The sequence below is a fragment of the Dermacentor andersoni genome, chromosome 8 (assembly GCF_023375885.2).
Source record: "Dermacentor andersoni chromosome 8, qqDerAnde1_hic_scaffold, whole genome shotgun sequence".
Lineage (NCBI taxonomy): Eukaryota > Metazoa > Arthropoda > Arachnida > Ixodida > Ixodidae > Dermacentor > Dermacentor andersoni.
The window spans coordinates 69624422-69636870 of record NC_092821.1 but is presented as its reverse complement, the minus strand read 5'-3'; positions in this window follow the sequence as shown (position 1 = coordinate 69636870).

Genomic DNA, 12449 nt, shown 5'->3' with positions numbered 1-12449 from the left:
CTTCAGACGAAGCTGGCGAATTTTTGTCATTGTTAGACAGTCCACCACTCAATGCCGCCGATATTGCCAAGGCCACAAAACGAAACTTCGCCTTGAGTCGTGTGGCCGAATTCACTATAAATGGCTGCCGAATCGATACCCCGAGGAACTTAAAGCCTATCACGTGCGCCGCAATGAGCTGTCCCTCGAACAGGCTGTATGACATGGGGAACGCGAGTGATATTGCCAGAACAGCTGCAAGAATGCGTGTTGAAATTGATTCATGACGAATATACAGGCACCACGCGCATGAAGATGCTAGCCAGGAGCTTCGTATGGTGGCCTAGGATGGATCAAGCTATTGAAAACATTCTTCAAAAACGCAAAATCTGTCAAGCAGTTGAGCCTGCAGCTCAAACTCTACCGCTTCATTCGCGCAACTACCCTTCGAAATGCTGGTCACGAGTGCACATTCATATGCTGCCAAATGTTCCAACATGTTCCTTGTTTTAGCAGATTCTTTTCCAAATTGGTAGAACCTTGGCCGATGTCATCAATGTGGACCGCGAAGACGATCGAGAAATTGCGCAGTGTCTTTGCGACTTACGGACAGCCTGAAACGTCAGTGAGCCATAACTCCCACAGTTCACATCAGCAGAGTTTTCGAACTTCTTGAACAATGCTGCGAATGAAGCACATCCTCCCACCACCGTAGCACCGCGCGTGTAACGGCGCCGCTGAGCGTGAAACGTGAAACGAGCGTTGCTAAACAGGCACTTGAACAAAATAAGTACGCACGTGCCACGTTCAACGCAAGTACGTGTAGCAGCGTGCCCAGTCACGCGGCTAGGCATATTGCGGTAGGCAGATAGAAAACTGTCGTCATACTGCACGCTGCACGCGCGTGCTATCCTGTTCAAATACCCGTTTTTCAAAATGAACACTATGTTGAACAGTGAGGGCGAAAGAAACTGTTGCAGTGCGCCGCTGTATGCGACGCTTGGCAAGGCGCTGTGTTCTGTCGTCATACCTCGCTCACTACATATGCTTGTATCGTTGCCTCAATAAAGGCTTTGTTCGCCGTACGCTCGAGACACATGTCCTAACAAGTGGAAAAAGCGTAATGTAGGGTAAAGCAACTTACGTTCCACTGACAACGAAAATGCAGCAGACGCAAGTCTACCGTGGGCTCTGTTTGCGCTAATCGGTTTATTCGCTTCTACGCACCGAAATATCTCGACATAGGTTCTAGCGGTTCTGTCTCGCTAGCAACCATATAGAACAGCACGGTAATCCATGAAACTGCACCGTGCCATTTTATCAAAGAACGTGGTAACCCTACGGCCAGATGCTTTTGGAGTCGATAGTACCGCCTCATAATATCTCTATAGGAAACTAACAACCACGGGCTCATCCACTTTAGTCAATTTAATTCTTGAAAAAAAAATTGTAACATCACGATAATCGTTTTTTGTCACGCGCATCGCACTGCTCAAGTCAGGATCTCTCTCTCTCTCTCTCTCTCTCTCTCTCTCTTCAAGGTCTTTCGAGGGTCTTCCAGGGAATTTAGACGCTGGCCGCGCCTCTGGGACGTCTTTACAACGGTTTTTGGAATAATTAACGCCAAAACAACAGTAGGTCACATATGTCTGCTCCCTTTTCAATGTAGTCAAAGCGAAGTGTCATGCTTTCCGCTGTTTGCGAACTTGCTTCGAAAGGACTGATTAGTATGGCTCGGCGCTGTCGGTGGCGCCACATTTTCTGTTTAAAGCTGCAGCCCTGCGTTTCGGTGGTAATATGGCGCAAACAAATAACCCATACAGCTTACTTGGTGACGTTGCACACTGCAGAATAAAATTTGTTTCGCGATATTGTCATTATAGGATGCAATGTGAGCTGTACATATTGTAATGTGATGTTTACTGATGTGAATTAATTGTTTTCTGAATAGCGAACCAACCGTACAAAATTGTGTAGGCCTATAGGTGCCGCCATGCATACAAAAATAAGTTTAGCAGAATCCTTCGTTTCAGTGGCACCGTAAGCGAGCCAGCTTAACTGAAATGTTTCTGAAAGTCTACAATGCTTACTTCTGTATTTTAATGCGTTAGCACTAGGAGTGTCAAGGTAGGAAAAAAAAGTGTATGTGTCTGAAATGTGGGAAGCCGGTCACGTGGTTGTGGTGGACGTATAGACGGGATGGGAGAGCTTAGGATAACGAGTGTGTGTATGTATATATATATATTATAAATGATGATACTCTGCTGCGGACCACGAAGAGGCCGACGTGTGTCGAATGAGGTCCTGAACAAGAATTTGCAATGTGGTTAACTCGAGTTTCATCATGGATCGCGCAACTCATAAAGGTAACTCATAGAGATAAGTACATGATTCTCATGTACTTATCTAGCATTTAGCGCTCAATCGTAATTGAACGTTTGTCTAGAAGTAAAGCTAGTTACTTCATTGGTATCCGTACGTCATTTGTGGTGTGTGAAATGTATATCCTTGATTGTAAATTACCATTTTGCACGAAACCCTAAAAATAAAAATAAATCAAAAGAGTAAGGTAGGAGGTTAGGTCTCCTTTGCCCCGAAAAGATAAAATGACGCCTTTCTCCAACGCTCCTTTGCGACGTTCTTCTTTAAGTCGGGAGGAAGAGAATTTGCTACATACTTGTGGAAACTCCAACAGCGGCACTGTAGATTCCCGCTGCTCCCAGGGTTTGCTGCAATGGAGTGAAGCAGTGCGCCGTTTCGGTTTTTGAGCAAAAGGGCATAAACGAAAAACAATGACTGCGCTTAAAAAAGAAAGACCTGCCACTAAACTGAGGTTACGTATCTTCGCAAGGAGTTTAATTCTTTAACATACAAATCAGCCCACGTGCGAGGTGTGGAAACACCTAGTCCAGCAATCGCTGCATTGGTCCCTGGAAGTTCTGCATACGTTTACTAATAAAGTCTTATTGTATTTGTGTTTGAATATGAAATTCACTCACTCTAAATTTTCTGCATTGCCACATCACCCTGTAGGGCAAAATCTGCGGTCACGCAGTGCGCGCGTCCGCGCCAACAAAATTGGTAAACTGCGCAGTCGCAGTGAGCTTTGGCAAATAAATTAGCCACTGTCATATATCGTTAACTATTTCTACAGATTAGGCTATGCAGCCTTCAGAATGAGATGAGATGTGAAATGAATGCAATATGAACGGTTACGACAGCAAGTGAGCTAGGAACAATTGACTGTCCCTTCGCACACTTATTGATGCGGGCCCACTCATGTGCTTCCTAACAAAGGTTTCCTGTTCGGCAATTCGTATTTTATTGCCAGCAGAAGACAATTAGTCAGGGCTCGTACGCACACGTAATTGCAGTGCACCAGGCATGCAGTCATGATGATAAACCGAGAACATCTCCCGCGTGAACGTTTTTTTCCTTTGCTGAGGCATGTACTGGAAATGAAAAGCTGTTCTTTCACAGCCAATTTTCTTCTGAGCACGTAAAGCATAACGAAATACATTGCAGTACCATTGAAGCGCAAAACGCGAATGCACATCAGGCAGAAAACTTTAATTACTTCTATGCCACTTTTATCCGAATGACTTCTTCGGTGATCGATCAGCTAACATATTATTAGCCTAACTAAAGCAGACCTTCATGGATATATTATTTTTACACTTCTGACAGCGCATGGATATTGAAGGGGGGGGGGGGGGGCTTGCATGTCCAAGACTACCGATGGCTGCCAGGGGCAGTTAAAACAAGAGAAAGACAATCATACTGGCACTGCAAAAATATTTGAAAAGAAATTACTATACAATTGCTTACACATAGCCACCGCAGCGACCGAATGCAGTCTTACAATAGCAGTTATCATCTGTCACGGGAAACTATAAGAAAGAAAGATCAGCGCTTCACAGATCACAGAAAGATCACAGATGCTTAACCAGCTAAACTGAAACGTGCGGCTCCGGTGTTTATCACTGGGTTAATCCCGACGATTCATTTAACAATGGCTTGGTAGGCTGCCGGATCCTGGGTACGCAGTAGCTGCTTGCGCTTGTTCTTGTTCCGGAGCTGCAGCATCGGCACGGCGTGGACGAGCTCGTTCCCGGTTCTGCTCGCGGCATTGCTGATCGAAAGCTGCCTGCTCCTCAGGAGTACGTATGACGCGTGGCCTACACATTTCGGAGCCGGAGAGAAGCTGCTGCGAGCACGCTCGGCTGCAACTGAGAGCAATGACGTCACTAATGACACATCCAATCGCGCGCCTCTCTTTCTCTGTCGCGCGTGCGCATGGGGTTGCGCCGGAGGAGTTTTTGGCGTACAGGCGACAGATGGAAGGACAAATCGACTAGCCATACACAGCTTCGCTGTAAAAGGTATGCGCAGGCGGGTATCCGTACATCAAAGGACGCAAGCGCTCTAACTTGAAGTATTCCTCTCACCTCCAACACGGTAATATAGGGCCGTCTGTAAGTTATCATCAGCAGTAACGTTCTGTTTGTGCTTTCGGCAAAAAGCACTGTGTCTCCGGCGAATAAGTCAAGCAGAAACCGAAAACGGCGATTTTCACTCAGTACATCGTTCGCCGTGCGAAAGGGGAAGTTGGAAGGCGCTAATTGTCGACGTGATCACTTCTTTAAAGGTGGCAGTGCTCATGCTGCGGCGCTGTAAATGGTCTGTAGCCTAATGAGGAATCACAATAATCGACTTCGCCTAAGTTTCGAGTTGACAATAAGTCTTGATTATAGGCGTTATTAGTTATTCACTACTTCAAAGCAACAATAAATTCGGACATTCGTAGTTGGTCACCGAAATGTCCCAGGTTCTACTTACACTGAAGATGAAGTAGACGACGCAAGCAGCGATTCCGACTTTGTTGTCGAAACGTAGGCGCAGATACTGACGTACATGAAAGAGAAATGGGACGCCAACCCGGACCCTGTGTTGAATCAGTGCTTACACTTTATAAGAGGAAACCTACGCAAAGTGAGGTTACAAAACGAAACGCGCTATATTGTTGAGAAAATTATTTTTTCTTTGACGCTCATTAATCAATATAAGTTAGCTATTTATGCGGCAAAGCAGAACACCTGTAGTAAAAGTCGGCGTATTCTGACTCAATGGAAAGCACCTGAGGTTCTTTACACCTGAATCTGAACATAGAGTCAGATTGCACGAGGGTTTTCGTATTCCCACCACGTCGAAGCGTTGTCGCGGCGGCCCGAAATGTAACCCGGGACCTCGTGCGCAATTCAGCGATCTCGGCACAACGAGCAATTGGATCGTAGCGACTGCATGCCTCTGGACAGCGCCTCCTGCACATTACGTGTGTGATGTGCATTAGTATAGCGGCATTTTCTTGCTTTTATGTGAAAAAAATATCTAACTAAAACGCTTTGCGTCATCACGCAGGTTCATTGAATGCTAGTGACTGAATGACGGAAATGTCTTTCTCCTTCGAATTGAAAAGCAATCACATAAAAATACGCGGATCCCACGCACTGTGGAAATCGATGTAAGCGAAGCTTTCTGTGCTCTTTGCTTTGCGGTGATGTCGACGGCAAATGTTTAATTTCTTCTACAGTTAGTCCAATATGAGAGTGGTGAGTGGATGTTAAAGGTTACCTTGCGTGACCACTGCTGTTTGGCTGCGCAGTACACACAACACACAGCCAGACGTGTTTGCTTGAGGCGTTGGTGTGCACCATTGTTGTAACCTCCGAGAAGCTGTTAGCATTCTCATTGCCTCAAAAGACGCATCGCGTGGTGGCAGAAGTGTTAAACTTTAATTGAATTATGGGGCTGTAGATGCCTAAACCACAATCGGATTTTGAGGTACGCCGTAGTGGCAGACTCCGGAATAGGTTTGACACCCTGGTGTTTTTTGATGTGCACGTAAACTTAAGCGCTCGAGCATTTTAGCATTTCGCTTCGCTCGAAACGCGGCTGCCGCTGTCGGCACCAAACCCACAAGCTCGAGCAATTCCATAGCCGCAGAGCTACCACGGCGGACCCTGTGTGTTCATTTTACGGCCGACCGCTTCCACAGTGGCGCCTAGACCCTACGGTGCGCGTTATGCGGCTTTGCGTCTGCGCGCCTGCGTCAGTTGTCCGCTTAAAAAATTTACATGATTTATTTTTTATAAAAAACAGGAAGGCCCCGTGCTATACGTTCAGTGTGCCTGCCACCGCTGTCGTATCTATAGGAGTAGCGTTTCCTTGACTTCTCACGTCCCCGGTTTCCCATTCTGCATTGTAGTTTCTGCAGTGATTTTACGGAATGTCACGGATAATTACATGTGTCAAGAGGCTAATGTGGTGACGCCCCGGGATTAGCAGAGGACATTGCGCATATGCGACGCGATTTCATGGTCCAAACGAGTTTCTGGCGCCGTCGTTTCTCTCTGCCACGCTCATTCTATCTATGCACACGCTCTGAAACACCCGTTGGCGCGTCGTGGAATACAGCCACAACAGCAGCAGCAGTGGAAAAGTCGAAATAAAAGACGCAAAGAAAGCTTCGCTTTAAGATCAGCTTACGCCTAGGCATTCAACAAACAGCAGAGGCCGAACGTTTGCCATAAACAGACCTCAGTGTACAAGGTACTTAATATGTGCCAAGTAACTTTTGGTCTAAATTGTTAACGTAATACTATTTGACTTGCTATGCATCTCTTCCCACAACAATTGGTAGTCATGTCTACTAAACACATCGGCATAGAAGCTTCAAGTGCCACAGCAATTTTTTTTTCCACAGTAAACAGCACATCGGTAACCGTAAAGTACCTGGAAGACAGAAGCAGCGCGCATGTTGTACAGCAGCGGCACCAATGCCGTCGACGTTACGAGCACCGCCAGTGGAGTGGCAGACACTGGCAAGAGGGTGTGGAATCCGTAGCCGTAAAAATGTCCGAGGAAGCTAACCACCGACACTCCGTTGACCACGGAGGCCAGAACTGAGACCGTCAGGGCGGCTTCGGGGAGGCGGCGCCCGCCCAGGAACGTCTCCATCGCTGCGCTGTTGCTGCCATGGCCAGCCGGCGTGAACTGCATGAGCAAGAGTGCTTCGTCTCCTACTGCCATCTGGTGCGAGTTGTGTTCCCTAGCTCGTTGCTACAAAAAAAAAAAATCACAGCCCCTTCCAGTCCGTGATGATCGTCCAGCAGTGAAGTGGGTTATTTACACCGAGTGTTACAATATGCAAGTCAAAATTTGCAAGCACTCTATATTGTAGATCTTTTGTTTCACCATTCTTTCACCCCATTCTCGCTTTCGCATGCTTCGCGTGGTGGGCATGCTTTAGGAGTGTTTTTGTGTGTGTGCGCGTTTTCCCGCCAACTCTCGCTGACGCACGCGCTAAGCAGCTTCTTCCTCACACCGTAAACGGAAACAACTCCCACGTGGGTGTACAATGCTTGTTCTCTAGCGAGCCCCCGGTTGGGAGTTTATTATACTCCGTATGGTCGGAGTAGAATTTTTTACTCCGTGCTAGCGGAATTTTCGCGCGGTACCACGGGAGCTTTTTTTGCCTTCTTTTGTTTTTTAACTTTGCACTGGATGGATTTTCTTCGAAGTGCAGCGGCAATATGAGAGCTATCGCGTCAGTTTGCGTGAATATTTTTATATTCTTAGGCTAGTGGTCAAATTTCGAAATATACACACAAGTCTGTGTCAAAAGACTACCTTCATGACCGCACTCAAAACTTCATCAACGACACACAATCACACTCCGTAACGGTAACATCTGGCGTGCCGCAGGGATCCCTCCTCGGCCCACTTTTGTGTTAAATCTTTATAAATGATATTGGCTCAGGCGTGACATCAAAAATTCGTCTACATGCAGATGATTGCGTTCTCTATCGAGATATAGAAAACGATGACGATACAGCGGCATTACAAATGGACCTCAGTCGGATTATTGCATTATGCAGCAAATGGAATATGAATGGAATGCTGCCACATTAGCTTTAGTATAAAAAAGGTAAAAATACTCAGTAGCTACTTTTTCATATCATCAAATAGCCTCATATAAGGATGTGTAATAGTTAGGTGTGTATTTTTCCTATAATCTAACCTGGGACAAGTATGTCCAATATATAGCTTTGAAGGCTGATCGCGTTTTAAACTTTATTAAAAAAAATTTTAGGAATGTGCTTAGTGACGTGAAAGAAATTCTGTATATCTCCAACGTATGCTCAATATTAGAGTGCGTAGTAACAGTGGGATCCACCCACTCAAATGCTAATAAAGACACTTGAAGCGATACAAAACCATGCGGCGCGTTTTATTTTAAACTCATATGACCGTCACAGCAGCGTCAGCGCGTTAAAAAAGCAGCTAGGCTGGGACTCCCTGCAGCTTCGTCGTGCGTCTTTCCGAATAAATCTCTTAAACGACATTATGAACAAAAAAATTGGCATTGACCACGGAGCTTACCTAGAACATCCCACATATATTTCCCGAAGAAAAGACCATAGCCGTAAAATACGCGAAATTTCGTGTCGGACATCTGAATTTAAATCACCTTTTTAACCACGCACGATATCCGAATGGAACATCATACCAAACGCAATAGTTACATTAAATGACAACAGCTTCTTGGCCGCGCTCAGATCGCATTTAGGAGGAGAAAGAGACGCGTAATTTTGCACTGTACCATCTCATCACAAACCATTGTCTACTGTACTGATTTGAATGGTGTCTGTGATTTACCTGTTATCTACAAGTTAAACTTTCTTCTTTTTCATTCATCATTTCAGTATTTGTTCATGCTTTAAGCTGCAGTGATACTGGGTCCTGTCGACCTTACTTGCGATCCCAGTGCTTTCGCTTATTCCTGTGTGCGCCTCCCGAAATCCAATGCCCGTATGGGCGATCTGCACGTACAAAAATAAATAAATAAATACATTCCATGAAACAAGTCAATGAAGGCGCATAAATAATGATATACATAAACATTTGAGAAACAGCAATGCAGAACTCTGAAAGTCATCCAACGTACACGCGACACACAAGAAGCAAAGCTGCCATTATATGTAGCCACGATACTGTGTGCCTCGAAACCGCCCAGCGAGGAGCTGTGCGGCTTTCAGAATTACGAGTCACATGCTCGCTCATACGAGATCTGCCTCTCCGAAATTAACAGAAGACCGTAATCAACACAAAACCGTTAATTCAAAATAGTCAGAAAAAGTTTATGGCATAATATTTCAAAATTAGCATGCCATTCTGGGAGTGTTATAACGGCTTCGCACACTGCTGGTGTTCGCGGCCAAAAAGTAGCGCTTTAGTTAAAGTAAGCAAGAAAAAGGTAAGTGCGTGTGCTCCAAGGCAATAGTAAGTTTGTGCAAATAGCGCTAGCGTAGCAAGAATTTATGGCGTGTGAGCATGACCCGCAGCAGCCGACGTAACATCGAAAAGTGCGTAGTCATTCATTGTTAGACTGCACTACTTGCTCAGTCTCCAAGCAATGAGAGAGAGACAGCAAATAATAAATCAAAGGTAGGGAGGTTAACCAGGACTGAGCCTGGTTGGCTACCCCACACTGGGGAAAGGGAAAATGGGAGGGAAAGATTAAAAGTCCACTGGGGATATGGTTCTGTCACTCAGTTCGTTCAACTCTCTCGGTTGTGAAAAAGAGCTGCATCGCTGATCTGTAGAACGAATCCTCACACTCGGTGCCAGTAGGCATGCTTCCAAATCAGTGTCTGGGATAGAGCATAATGTTATTGCAATATCGGAAGCAACGACGTGATCAAAACAGATTCCGCGATAACAATTCTATTCACTTCGCTCAGTAAGAAGCTACCGTCCTACAGTTTTACTTGGGTGAGGATATCCGTACACAGATACATAAAAATAGTTGCTTGCAGTCCAGTATTATTTCTCACTGGCAACACAGCACCGTAACGAACTTGGAGTACGCCATTCATATGCGACTAGCACGGACGCCGTCGCTCGAACAGTGGCTACTGTTTCCATTGCTACGCGGTCCTTTGAAGCATTACACCGGACGTTGTCAGCATGTGGTCACAAGGATATAAAGGTGGCATCGCACGCACTCAAGAACACAATATACGGACACGCAGCACGAAAACACAGTCACAAACCTTAGCTGACGTCACGAGTCAGTGAGCAGCTTCGAGGTGTTGGGGGCGAGCACTTACGGAGTCGCCATCTGTTGGAAGCGCCTCCCTTCCGTAGTACGAGGGATCACGCGGCGAGCTCCTCATAGGTTTCGCTAACGGCGCTCAGTAAAAACACCATGTGGCAGCCCTCGTGGACATTTCTATACGTAGTTTCGAAACGAAGGAAGTTTTTTTTTTTACTGTCTAAATAAAATCTTGGGCAAAATCAAAGCACAGAATCGTTTACAGACGCCATCTCTAACGAATACGTACAGTGAATGCCACTGCGCGCGGTCGCCGCGATGGAATCTCCCGAACTCGCTTCTTGCGTGAAAGGCAGCAAACGCTGATGGCAAACGATCTGGCATATGCTCTTATAGTGGGCTTTCTGTATAACCAAATGGAGCATAACAGAATGAAGCCTCAATGCAGCGATCACACGGTTTCGCAGCGACCGACTGCGCGTCTGCGTCCATGTCCGCGCACAACGTTTCGGTTTCCCAGCGATGACGTTTTCGCAGCCTGCTGTGAGTTTTAGGTCGCAGAATATGAGCATTTGACAGCACACAAGCATTGCGTGGACACTATCAGAGCTGTCCAAAAATAATTTCGCTATAGAGACTTCGACGCTTATGGCGACTATGATGTGCCGCCACGACGATCTAATCTTTTTTTTTCTAAATTCTTCGACGTTTCAATATTATTTCTCAAGTTGCGTCGCACTGTATGTTTATCATCATTCTCAGCGTGCGATCCAGTGTTTGGAATATAGTGCGTTAATTTATAACACAAGCATGACCATATGCCATGCCTTTTTTTAATGTGTTTCTTACTGCTCCCTTTCCATTCCAGTGAACTTGCCAGTATCTAGCATCAACAACTTCATAAACCAAACCATGGTGACTTTAGCCGGATAACGGGCGGGGGCGAGCGTCTCATGGCGCACTTTCTGCTAATCACCGAACATCGCAGTCCCAGCGCCGTAGGAGAAATCTTTCTCGCGTCTGTGCTTGCTAACCCGAGTTGTAGCCGATGTCTGTTTGCCGGTTCTAAGTTTCGCGAGCCAAGTTTCACGCAGCCTCTTGTCCTGCGGATACGTGCGAATAAGGCTGACACCGGGCTCCGTTGCGTACGCCCAGCTCTGCAGCACCGAGCATTCCTACCATGCTGCACGCCTCCAAAGGCAGCCACTGACTATTATAGTTGTTTCAGAGGTTGTCAAGTTGACAACCAAGGCGGTAAAGCCTCACCACTTAATTAAATCCGCGGCGCAGGTGGGACTTAAAACTTTCGTTTTCAGCTCCCTTCGGCGCCTCCGAAGCAGCCGACGCGGCTGCTGTGTCCACGTGATCCATCATGTCATGTGACACCGATGGTGGCGCCAGCTTTTCCAGTGGTGGAGCTGGGAAGTGCAGCGGTGGCGTAGAGGTAGAGCATCCGCCTCGCGTGCAAGAGGACCGTGGTTAGAATCCCGGTGCCGCGCAATTTTCCGCCGGATTAAAAAAAATCCGCGTGTTGATAAAATTGCATAAACAGGCCTTGAATGCGGCCTGACCCCGGTGACCAGAACCGATATAGCACACTCTCACCAGAGCAGGATTGGCCACCCTGGTGCAGTACTTGTCCACAACCTCCTATATGAATACAACAATCAAACCGCGGCCCTCAGTCCCCAGCAGCTGCGAAGCAACTGACCACAGCGGCGGTCAGACCTGTGACGCAGCAGAGGGTGCTAAGAATCCCTGGATTCGGACAGGCCGCCATTGGAATCTGAACCTGGCAACGTTCAACGCTAGAACGTTATATTGTGAGGCAAGTCTAGCAGTGCTATTGGAGGAATTAGAGGGAAATAAACGGGAGAGAATAGGCCTCACTGAAGCTAGGAGAACAAATGAACGCATATACAGTGCTAAAAAGCGGGCACGTCCTGTGCTACCGGGGCTTAGCGGAGTGACGAAAACTAGGAGTCGCATTCCTGATTAATAAGAATATATCTGCTAACATACAGGAATTCTATAGCATTAACGAGAGGGTGGCAGGTCTTGTTAAGAAACTTAGTAAGAGGTACAAGTTGGCACTGGGTACTGGGCAATCGGCACTTAGTAATCGTAAGTAAACTTAGTAATCGGCACTGGGTAAAGTAAAACAAAATACACTATACTGATGGGCGACTTCAATGCCAAGGTAGGCAACAGGCAGGCTGCAGACAAGTCAGTGGAGGAATATGGCATAGGCAATAGGAATAGCAGGGGAGAGTTATTAGTAGACTTAGCAGAACGGAATAATAAATGCCTTCTTCCGCAAGCTTGATAACCGAAAGCGGACGTGGCGGAGCCT